Source organism: Pristiophorus japonicus, chromosome 20 (genome assembly GCF_044704955.1).
Source record: "Pristiophorus japonicus isolate sPriJap1 chromosome 20, sPriJap1.hap1, whole genome shotgun sequence".
NCBI lineage: Eukaryota > Metazoa > Chordata > Chondrichthyes > Pristiophoridae > Pristiophorus > Pristiophorus japonicus.
Genome location: NC_091996.1, coordinates 80,635,056 through 80,646,882, shown reverse-complemented (window position 1 = coordinate 80,646,882; position 11,827 = coordinate 80,635,056). Strand labels below are relative to the sequence as shown.

Genomic DNA, 11,827 nt, shown 5'->3' with positions numbered 1-11,827 from the left:
AGCTATCCTGCCGTGCCTTGATGACCCCGAGATGCAGAATGCCCGCAGCGCTTGGTCTGCCCTCCAGGCCTCCATAACCAGTGCCTGCGCAGAGACACTTGGTCACTCAATCAGAAAACACAGGACTGGTTTGATGAGATTGACCATGAGATCCATATGACACTGATTGCCAAAACGAGAATGAACCATTTATCCCGACTCTCTCTCTAATACTGTTGCGATCCTCAGACAGGATGAGCCAGGAATAGGTTGTATTCGGATACAGCATCAGAGGCTGGGACTGGGGGAAAGTTAAAATAACACAGTGAGTGATTTCGTTCCTTGCTGTGAAATATAGCAATTCTGAGCGGCGTTCCTTGTTAACTTCCTGGCCTGCTGTATAATTTAATGGCGGTTCAAGGGGCCAGCCATGGGCTGAGACTCCCTCCGCTCTGGGAATGGAGGGACAGAAGGCAGGGACTGCAGGAGGGGAGATCATGTGAAAGATTGGTTATATTTATATATATATATATCGGATATAACACTCTGATATCTGCCGTTCACTTGGAGGCTGTTTCTCAGGGATAATAATGGGGTCTCCTACTTACGGCATTCCCATTATTATGAATGAGAAAATACTGTACCTTGATTGGCTGCCCAGAGCCATGTGACTCCAGCTCCAGCTTACGGACGTGCCAACATGCACGTGCTGCGACACGCAGCGAGTGAAGGCCTCAGGACCGGGATCTCGAGCGGGCGCAGCAGGAACAGGTCAGTGCGCATCGTTTTTCCCTTTGTCAGTGGTTTTCCCGCGGGACGACCACGACCGGGATTTCTAGGCCATTAGCTTTGAGGAACGATTGGAGGGGCTGGGGTTGTTTGCTTTGGAACAGAGTCGGCTGCGAGGAGATTTAATTGAGGTGTGTACAATTATGAGGGGCCTACATAGTGTGGATAGAACAAACCTATTTCCCTTAACAAGGGCGTCAACAACCAGTGGGGCGTAGATTTAAAGGGAAACAAGGTACATTTGTAATTTCCTTTCAGAGGGTAAGATTTCTGAGGCGCGGAGGCTGCTTCTTGTCTCCTGTCCACAAAGTGCTTCACTGGAATCAGTTCCCTGAACTGTTCAGATAGTGTAGCAGTGAAATCGCCGCCCTCAATGTGCACCCACTTGGTGAGGGCTTGCCACAATGTTCAATTATGTTTCCTTTGTTGCTATTACTTAGATGTGAATTGAAAGTAATTCGTTGTTAAACTTCGTGAGGAAGGCAGAAGCCTGAATGAATCTGCCCTCATCTTTGCGGCTCGCAGGCAAGAATTAAACTGTCTGTATTCAATGTGAGATGACACGAGAGTGCTGATTTGGGGAAGAGGAGGTGAATTAAGATGAATTGAAGAGTCAATTGCAAAGACACATCCGATAATAAAAGGATTGATAAAAATATTATTATATCCTTTACATGTCTACTGCTAAATGTGTCAAAAGGAAGTGTGTGTGTGTGAATGTATGTATGTGAGTGTGTGTGTGTGTGTGTGTGTGTGTTTGTGTGTGTGTCTGAGTGTGTTTCTCTGTGTCACTGTCACTGTGTGTATCTGTGTTTGTGTCCCTGTGCATGTATATATATGTATGTGCATATATGTGAGTGTATGTGTTGTGCGTGTATCTTTGTATGTGTAAATGTGTGTATATACGTGTGTACAAGTGTGTGTGTGCGTGTTGGCGTACCTGGGTCAGTGTGCGTGTGAATCTGTGTGTGATAATGTGTGTATATCTGTGTTTATGTTGTGGTGGGGTTAGGAATGGGTTTCGTGTTTGAATCGCCTTTAGAGTTCCCATAGTATGATTCAAACAGAGCTTTCTTCCTTCGATTACAGTTTGCATCTCCTGAATGTACCTGAATATTCAGGTAAACAAGTGCAGAAACTTGTAAATCGCCTCTGCACCCTCTCTAGTGCAATCAGGTCCTTCCTATAATATGACGACCAGAACTGCAGGCATTACTCCAGCTGTGGCCTAACCAGAGTATTATACAATTAAGGCATAATCTCCCTGTTCTTATATTCTGTGCCTCGGCCAACAAAGGCAAGCATTCCATATGCCTTCTTAACCACCTTATCCACCTGGCCTGCAACTTTCAGGGATCTCCAAGATCCCTTTGTTCATACGGTCCCCACCCAGAACTAATGCAGAAACTCCTCTGCTGCGCTCGGGGTGGCCACCCACAGCCTGGATACACTAACGTCCCAACAGCTCATTGACTGTTGGAGTGGGACCGTGCGGCACTTCAGAAGACAGGTCGAAAAAGCAAAGTCATTGATTCGGACTCATGTGCTCCTCTAATCAAGAATAGCCACAAGCAAAAAAATGCTTTTATAATGGTTGCACCTCATCTCCACATTTGTCAAACAGTCGGCTCATGGGTCTAGGGGTTCGATTCTTCCTGAGGGCTTGTTAATTCAAGTTAGCGAGAAGTCCCGGGTCCGAATCCTGGACGAGCCCATTATTTTGCCGTGAATTTTGAAATTACATTGAAATTTTGCAAAGAAGGACTTGCATTTCTGCACTCAGGAAATCATGACGCCCAAAAGCGCTTTACTGACGCTGAGTTATGTTTGAAGTGTTGTAGTGTGGGGAAAGATGTGCCCAAATCACCCCACACGAACCTCAACTCTTTGCGAAGGAGTTTGGTGCAAATAATCAGGTGCCTCAGGGACTTGGACTTTCTTTGAATGAGTTCTGCTTGTACCTGCATTCAAGCTTGAAACAGCAACTGGGCTTCCATCTCACGGGAGCAGCGTGTAGCGGTTAGTGAGCAGGTGACGAGGTTTGGGGTTGATGTGCGTCACTTTCAATCTTTGAAATTTCACCAAGCAAAGAAATGGTGAATCCAACTGTCTCTGTAAGCACTTTGTTCGGGTTTAATCACAGGAATATCCGCAATCAGGAGCTGAAAAGGAATTAAAACCAAATACCGGCTTAGGGACAATCAGAATACTTCTTCACAGACAAGGCACCGGAAGGCTGGAAGGTAGATCACACCGGTTGTGGGAGAGCTGGTTGGAGTGACATGGAAGTGTCTGCAGTGTGCAGGACCAGACTGCTTCCACACATCCACAATGGATGTCCCTCCATTTATTTGGGAAAAGTACAACTGAGAGTGGACAAGTTCCATCCCGGTCGGAGCAATCTGAAGCTTTAACTGACTGACACCCTGGTTTGGGATGTCTTGCAATAAACATCTCAGTTAGTCTCTGTGAGGCAATGGGTTTTTTACTTTTGGCTATTAACCCAAATGTTGGTGGTTCGAGCCCACCCATGGACGAAACCTTTCAATATTTTTTCCCCGAGGATTCGGTGCCGCACAGTTCCAGGTTGTCATTGTGCGTTTTTGCTGCACGAATATATTCTGCAAACATCGCCAGCTGTGCTGTTGTCCAGTGAGTTCCCCCTCCAATACTTTTATGAACATTCAGTTCATGTAAAATGATTTAAAAAAATGTACATGAATCATGTTCCTCCATCCAGTCCATTCGAAATAAATTATGTTTTTGGGTTAAGAGGAAATTGCCTGGGCTATCGTTATAACTTTGCTCACATTCTGAGTTTCAACAGTCAACAGTTTGCGAAGGATTACCTCAAGGCCAATGCCAAGCACAAAAAAGTCTCTCAGCATTTGTTCTCGGAATCCCTCAAATTTGCAATGTCCTGCGAGGCGCCTTAATTCGACGACATTGTTTGCCACTTCCTGGCCCTCCGACTGTTGGCACGTGTAGAACCGATACCTCGCCATTAGAACGCTTTCTTTATGATTGAGGTACTCCCGGACCAGCGTACACAATTCTTCATAGGATTTAGTTGTTGGTTTCACCAGAGCTAGAAGATTCTTCATGAGGCCATAGGTTATTGCCCCACAGACGGTAAGGAGGATCGCCCTTCATTTGGCATTGTTCTCGTCCCCTTCCAGCTCACTGGCCACGAAGTATTGGTCGAGTCTCTCCACGAAGGCTTCGCAATCGTCCACTTCTGATAATTTCTCCAGGATACCAACTGTTCCTTGCATTTTTGCGTGGTTGCTCATTGTCTCGTCGGCAATTGATACGCTCATAATAAAGGATGAAACTTAGTATTGTGAACAATGAGTAAATGTGACCTTAGCTCCTTTAATAAGACTCCAGAATGCAGGTACCTCCTGGGTGGCCTGCTTATATACCATGCTCCCAAGGGATGCTGGGATCCCTTGGGACTCCAACAGGTAGGCCCTCTGGTGGTGGTGTGTTACAGGTGGCCAAGGGTTAAATACATAACACAAGGTGTGTACAGAAATCAACCATCAAAAGCCCTGTCATTAACCACAGGGGTTTCCGGAAATTTTCTGATCACAAAGTGCTTTCAGTCCTTGTCCTTAAAATTGCAGACGTGGGAATTGGGGAGTTTAATGACTTTGAAAGGAGGACATTGTTGTTTGGTGCAGTTCTGGTCAGAGAAATGTTTGTGAAAGGAACTTTTTGCAGAGAGAGGGATTGAGCATTTCAGCTTGTTGCTGAACACTTCTCTCTGGGCACTGAGCTAAGCAGCAATTTCTGTCATGTTGAGGTTATCACATTTCCCTCACACGTGAAAAGTTCCCGGTTCAAGCCTGGGCAGAGACATTATTTCTCAAACAAAAATTTGTGTGCAATAAAATTGAATAAAAGCTGTTTTGGATACATTGTTGCATGAACAATGAACATTTAAAATCACTCCTCAAATACAGATTGTGTAAAAAATCAGATTGCGGATCTAACTTCATCAAGGATTAAAGTTTCATGAATTATTAAAGTTCAGTTATTGAAATTTCAACTGTCCCTGTTAGCATTTCATTCATTCTGTGAAACAACACGATCGGTTTATACCAGCAGATCTAAACCCGCAAACAAATCATTAATTATTCGCTCTTCCCCAGTTCCAGAGCTCAGAGGGTTATTGTCCATCCCTGGGATGCAAGCTGCCTCGGACCCGAGCCAAAGCTCCCCGTACACGGAGCACAGGCTCAGGAAAACCCCGGGGGAGAGGATATCCCGGTCACTGGGCCTTCCAACAGCCCTGAACAAGCGCCCGGTCTGAAACTTTCCAGAGTAATAACTTGTAACTGGAGCATCTAACAGTCAGGATGGCCGAGCGGTCTAAGGCGCTGCTTTCATTATTTGATGAAATTATCAACTCTCAGTTCGCATTTTTTTCATCGTGCAAAAGAAGATCATGGGTTCATTAATTATGTTTTTCCGTGAAAGCCACATAAAAATTTAAGGAAAAGTAATCTCCCAACGTGGGGCTTGAACCCACAACCCTGAGATTAAGAGTCTCATGCTCTACCAACTGAGCTAGCCGGGCTTCTCAACAGCTGATTTTAGAAGAAAGAGATCTGATCTCATTGAAACACACAATATTCTGAAGGGGATTGACAGGGTAGATGCTGAGAGGTTGTTTCCCCCAGGCTGGAGTGTCGAGAACCAGGGGGCACAGTCTCAGGTTAAGGGGTCAGCCATTTAAGACAGAGATGAGGAGGAATTTCTTCACTCAGAGAGTTATGAATCTTTGGAATTCTCTGCCCCACAGGCGTGTGGATGCTGATTCTCTGAATATATTCAAGGCTGCGTTAGATAGATTTTTGGAGTCTCGGGGAATCAAGGGATCGAGAGATCACTGGAGTTTAGAAGAATGAGAGGGGATCTCATAGAAACATATAAAATTCTGACGAGACTGGACAGGTCCCGATGTTGGGGAACTCCAGAACCAGGGGTCAGAGTCTAAGGGATAAGGGGTAAGCCATTTAGGACTGAGATGAGGAGAAACTTCTTCATTCAGAGAGTTGTTTATCTGTGGAATTCTCTGCCGCAGAGAGTTGTTGATGCCAGTTCGTTAGATATATTCAAGAGGTGGCCCTTATGGCTGAAGGGATCAAGGGGTATGGAGATAAAGCAGGAAAGGGGTACTGAGGTGAATGATCAGCCATGATCTTATTGAATGGTGGTGCGGCTCGAAGGGCCGAATGGCCTACTACTGCACCTATTTTCTATGTTTCGATGTTTTTATGTCCTGCTACTGCTTCTTTAATAATGGATTCCAACATTTTCCCAACCACAGATGTTAGGCTAACTGGTCTATAGTTTCCTGCTTTTTGTCTGCCTCCTTTTTTAAATAGGGGCATTACATTTGCAGTTTTCCAATCTGCTGGGTCCTCCCCAGAATCCAGGGAGTGTATGTCCACAGATCACTGAAAGTAGCAGGCCAGATAGCTAAGGTGGTTGAGAATGAATATGGAATGCTTGCCTTTATTAGCCGAGGCATAGAATACAAGAGATGTGGTCGGTGGGGCAGGTTAGGTCACAGCTGGAGTACTGCGTGCAGTTCTGGTCGCCTTATTACAGGAAGGACATGATTGCACTGAAGAGGGTACAGAGGAGATTTACGAGGATGTTGCCGGGAGTGGAGAATCTTAGCCATGAGGACAGATTAGATAGGCTGGATTTGGTTTCCATGGAACAGAGCCTGAGGGGAGACCTCATTGAGGTGTATAAAATTATGAGGGACCGAGATATAGTGGATAGAAAGGGACAATTTCCCTTAGCAGAGGGGTCAACAACAAGGAGGCATAAATTTAAAGTAATTGGGAGAAAGTTTAGAGGGGAAATTTCTTCACCCAGAGGGTTGTGGGGATCTGGAACTCACTGCCTGAAACGATGGTAGAGGCAGAAACCCTCACCACATTTTAAAAGTGCTTGGATGTTCACCTGAAGTGCTGTAACCTGCAGGGTCATGGACCTAGAGCTGGAAAGTGAGATTAGGCTGGATAGCCTCTTGTTGGCCGACGCGGACGCGATGGGCTGAAATGGCCTCATTCTGTGCTGTAAACTTTTTTGATTCAATGAACTCCTTTGCAAAGAGTTGAGGTGCTTGTGTGGTGATTTGGGCACATCTTTCCTCATGTGACAACACTTCAAAGGCAACTCAACAGCTCTGAAGCACTTTGGGGCATCAGGAGTTCCTGACAGACACTGCAGAAATGCAAGTCCTTATTTGCAAAGTTTCAATGTCAATGCAAGGCTGGTCTGGGATTTGAACCCAGGATCTTGCGCAAAATTTAAAGTAACAACCTCACAGCAACAATCATAGAACTAGGCCAACAAGCCAACTGCTCAGCAAGTGTGGAGATAAGATGTAACCATTATTGAAGCATATTTAGTGTGTGTTGCTATTCTTGATCGCAGGAGCACATGAGACGGAATCAGTGACTTTGCCTTTTCGACATGTCTTCTGAAGCGCCGCATGGTCCCACTCCTGCAGTCAATGAGCTGTTGGGACGTTAATGTATCCATCATCATCATCATCATCATAGGCGGTCCCTCGAAACGAGGATGACTTGCTTCCACGCCGAAAAAGGATGAGTTCACAGGTGTTTCAATGAAGGACCCGAACTACATCCCGAAGGGTGGAAGATACCTGTGCGTGGATGTTTCTTCGTGTGGTGGCCGTAGCACTCCAGCCATCACACGGGCTTGACAGAGCGAGGTCTTGGTCCAGTGGCAAGTGTTAACCAGGACGATGGAGACCAGCTGTGCTGCACGGACCTAGTGCGCACACATATCGCAGTGTGGGCTGGCCCGTGCTGCCCCTGGGCCCCTGGCCCTGAACTCATGCCTCCCCTAGGCCCCGATCACATCCCTCCACAGTCTCTCGCCGCTCCTTCGCCCCGATCTCGCCGCTCCTGCTGTACCTGCCCACGCTCCAATCACCGACCTGGACCTTGATGACATCACTCTTCGTTGCCGCCGCCCTCCTGCACCAGCTCGCGCTGATCCCTGGAGTAGTCTCCCGGGACCTCCAAGCTGCTCCCAGTGCCGCTCGCTGTTCCTTTTATGGCCCCGACCTGCCGCTGGTGTTCTCCCGTTAGTGTATCCAGGCTGTGGGTGGCCACCCCGAGCGCAGCAGAGGGGTTTCTGCATTAGTTCTGGGTGGGGACAGTATCTTTCCCCTTCTCTCTTCCTCTTGTCTATATCCCTGTGCTTTTATTTCTCGATTTATTCCCCCTCTCTTAGTTTCTAGTGTTTAAAAGGGAACAAAAGATGAAATAGTTGTCTTTGTGGAATAACTTGTCTCACTCAAAGTTAGACGCACTACCGTTGCACCAAGAGGTCTAGGCAGCTAGCCATTGATATTCAGCTTCATATATAAATATATATAAATATATCTACATGTATCATAACTGTTCCCTGGTGGTCGAGGGGTTAAGATCCGGTGCACTAACCTGGTTTCAATTGTCGATCAATTCATCGCATAAAAATAATTGAGGTCTGTGAGACGATTAATAATTGCTGTAACCACCATGAATATCAATACTTTCTGTGATAGACCGATCTTACAGACTATCTGGCTTCTCCTGCCCTTTGCCGGGCACGTGTTCCGGGTTGAATTTTGTAAACTGGGCGAGTTCACTGATCGCGGGGAGACGGTAGGAGCCTCTGTGGCCCCACTGTGAGGATGTGGAAGTGAACACGGTGGCTGGGTGATCCGTGACATTTCTGTAAAGGGCAGCGGAGGAGAAGGATTGAGAACTTTCAGTGTGGGACAGAAGTTGTTTCAGGTGAGCCTCCACATTCCCGATCAGCACAGAGGGAGCTCACTGGTCAGCTCCCCTCTGTTGGGAATGTTGTGCCAGAGGTTTGTGTAGTGTAGTGGTTATCACATTTGCTTTATGTGTGAAAAATACCCGGTTTGATCCTGGGTAGAAACATTGTGTTTAAACTTGCAATAGAGGAACAATTAGAGGAGAGTTTCATCTCCTGGCAAATGCTGCCTGACCTGCTGAGATTTCCAGCATTTGCTGTCGTTATTTGCGATTTATTCTCCTGGCAAAAGGGCTCCCTTCTAGGGCTCCCTTCTTCCTGAATTGCTCTTTATTTCATCAATTAATAGATAAATTTCAGTGAGAGAAAACGGATCCACCGGGGACCTTTCGCGTGTGAGGCCAACGTGATATCCGCCACACTGCAGCCCATCAAAGGGCGAGAAACCACTGAATATAAAGGATGAGCTCACAAATATCAGGGTCAGTGCAGTCTGGTCAACGTCAAACCCTCCTTTCTTATTCAGCAGAGGCATGAACGGGAGTCAGAAGCCACAAACTTTAATTAAAGACACAAATACAAGTTACACTTCCAAATCTTTTCACTGTAAAATTCTTTCACTTTATTTGAAATCCGACTGCGTTGAATCTGAAAATGAGCACCATGGGATTTTATCTTTAAGACTGATTCTATTTTCTGTGCATGGTAGGAATAACTGGTGCTGTTAAATTTGACAAAAGTTGCCCCAGATTCCTGGTGACATCAGCAATACAGTGTGTAAATTGGGTCAACATGCCTAAGAACATAAGAACATAAGAAATAGGAGCAGGAGTTGGCCATACACCCCTCGAGCCTGCTCTGCCATTTAATACGATCATGGTCGATGCGATCATGGACTCAGGTCCACTTCCCTGCCCGCTCCCCAAAGCACAGGACAAATGATTGAAGTATCCGACTGTCCCTCAGTTAGCATTTCTTTCATTGTGCAAAAGAAGGTGAGGGGTTAATTAATGATGCTTTTCCATGAAAGCAACACAAAAGTTTAAGAAAAAAACCACACGGTGACCGGCAGGTGAGCGTTGCTTCTGACACCTGGTGGGAATGGGCGGGGATTTTAAAGCCCCTTGTATTGTGAAACCTTCATATAGAGGAACATCTCACGCTCCCTGTGTAGGCCTCGTGGCGCAATGGTAGCACGTCTGACTCCAGATCAGAAGGTTGCGTGTTCAAATCACGTCGGGGTCACTGTTCTTTTGGATATTGTTCTTCCAGAATTCATATTTTCTTTGCTGTTTGGCAATAACCAGACCCTTGTTCCAAGGTTTGTCTCACTGTTTCCCCGGTGTCAGGCAGAGATACGCCTGCTGCCCTCATTTAATTCATGTGACAGAATACAAAAGTTCAAAATCAACTTGCAGGTGGCCACAGCGAGAACTGAATAGTCAGAATGGCCGAGCGGTCTAAGGTGCTGTGGTTAGATCGTAGTTTCTTGTCCCACTTCTGACATTTCTTATTTTTAATCATAAAGCGAAACTCATTGTTTGACACCACGACCAACTCATTAAAAGTAGGATTCAGCAGTTCACCTGCTCGTTCAACATTTCCGTCTGACCTGGTGCTGAAAGTGGAGATGTTTCTGCAGTGTCGCGGTTAACACGTTCACCTCACACGCGAAAGCTCACCGGGCGGGAATATTTTCTGTAGCTTTCTCCTCATGCATGCTCAGGGGCGAGATTGTTCTCCTGTGAAAAGTCATAAGATGATAAACATGTAAGAATTACGGGCCGGAGTCGGCCATTCGGCCCCTCGAGACTGGTCCACCATCCAGCTTCATCCCACTTTCCAGCTCTGGGTCCATAACCCTGCAGGTTACGGCACTTCAGGTGCACATCCAAATACTTTTTACATGTGGTATCTGCCTCCGCCATTCTTTCAGGCAGCGAGTTCCTGACCCCCACAAACCTCTGCATGAAGAATTTTACCTTCAAATCCTCTTTAAACCTTCTCCCAATTACTTTAAATATATGCCCCCTGATTGTTGACCCCTCTGCTATCCACTATATCTAGGCCCCTCATAATTTTATACATCTCAATGTTGTCTCCCCTCAGCCTCCTCTGTTCCAATGAAAACAAACCCAGCCTATCCAATCTGTCCTCATAGCTAAGATTCTCCACTCCTGGCAACATCCTCGTAAATCTCCTCTGTACCCTCTCGTACAATCACATAATTCCTGTTATACGGTGACCAGAACTACACGCAGTCCTCCAGCTGTGGCCTAACCAGTGTTTTATACATTTCAAGCATAACCAACCTGCTCTTCTATCCCATGCCTCAGCCAATAAAGGCAAGCATTCCGTGTACCTTCTTAACCACCTTATCCAACTGGCCTGCTACCTTCAGGGATCTGTGGACATGCACTCCAAGATACCTTTGTTCTTCCACACTTCTCAATGTCCGACCATTTAATGTGTGTTTCTTTCCTTCTTAGCCCTCCCCAAATGCATTACTTCACACTTCTCTGGATTAAGTTCCATTTGCCACTGTTCTGCCCACCTAACCAGTTGATTGATATCTTCCTGCAGTCCGCAGCTTTCTTCTTCATTATCACCACACAGTCTATTTTAGTATCACCTGAAAACGTTTTAATCATACCTCCTATATTTAAGTTTAGATCATTGATGTTACCACTAAAAGCAAGGGACCTCGCACTGAGCCCTGTGGAACCCAACTGGAAACATCCTTCCAGTCCCAAACACTCCCATCAAACATTACCCTTTGCTTCCTGCCTCTGAGCCAATTTTGGATCCAACTTGTCACTTTGCCCTGGATCCCATGGGATTTTACTTTCATGACCAGTCTTCCATGTGGGAACTTGGCGAAAGCTTTGCTAAAATCCTTATACACTACATCATACGCACTGCCCTCATCGATCCACTTGGTTACCTCCTCAAAAAATTCAATCAAATGAGCCAGGCAAGACCTTCCCTTAACAAATCCATGCTGACTATCCGTGATTAACACATGTCTTTCTAAATGCAGAAATTAAATCATAGATACATTTTATCCTGCTTTCACGGGAAAATACCATTAATTAACCGATGATCTTTGTTGTGTATGTATAAGATAAGTATACACCCTGTACACTCAATGTACAGTTACATAAGACCATTGGATGTATCTTCACACTGTACACACTGTGCTTGTACCACCAGAGGGTGCAACTGGTGGAGACCTCGGGGT

General features: G+C 45.9%; 2 non-coding genes across 2 annotated transcripts; one reads left to right on the top strand and one right to left on the bottom strand.

Annotated features, from left to right (window-relative positions):
* Window positions 1-5,280: 5,280 nt before the first annotated feature.
* trnak-cuu (transfer RNA lysine (anticodon CUU)) lies at window positions 5,281-5,353 on the bottom strand. Its single transcript has one exon. It is a non-coding gene; the product is annotated as a tRNA-Lys (tRNA).
* A 4,406-nt stretch (window positions 5,354-9,759) lies between these two features.
* On the top strand, window positions 9,760-9,831 carry trnaw-cca (transfer RNA tryptophan (anticodon CCA)). Its single transcript has one exon. It is a non-coding gene; the product is annotated as a tRNA-Trp (tRNA).
* Window positions 9,832-11,827: the final 1,996 nt, after the last annotated feature.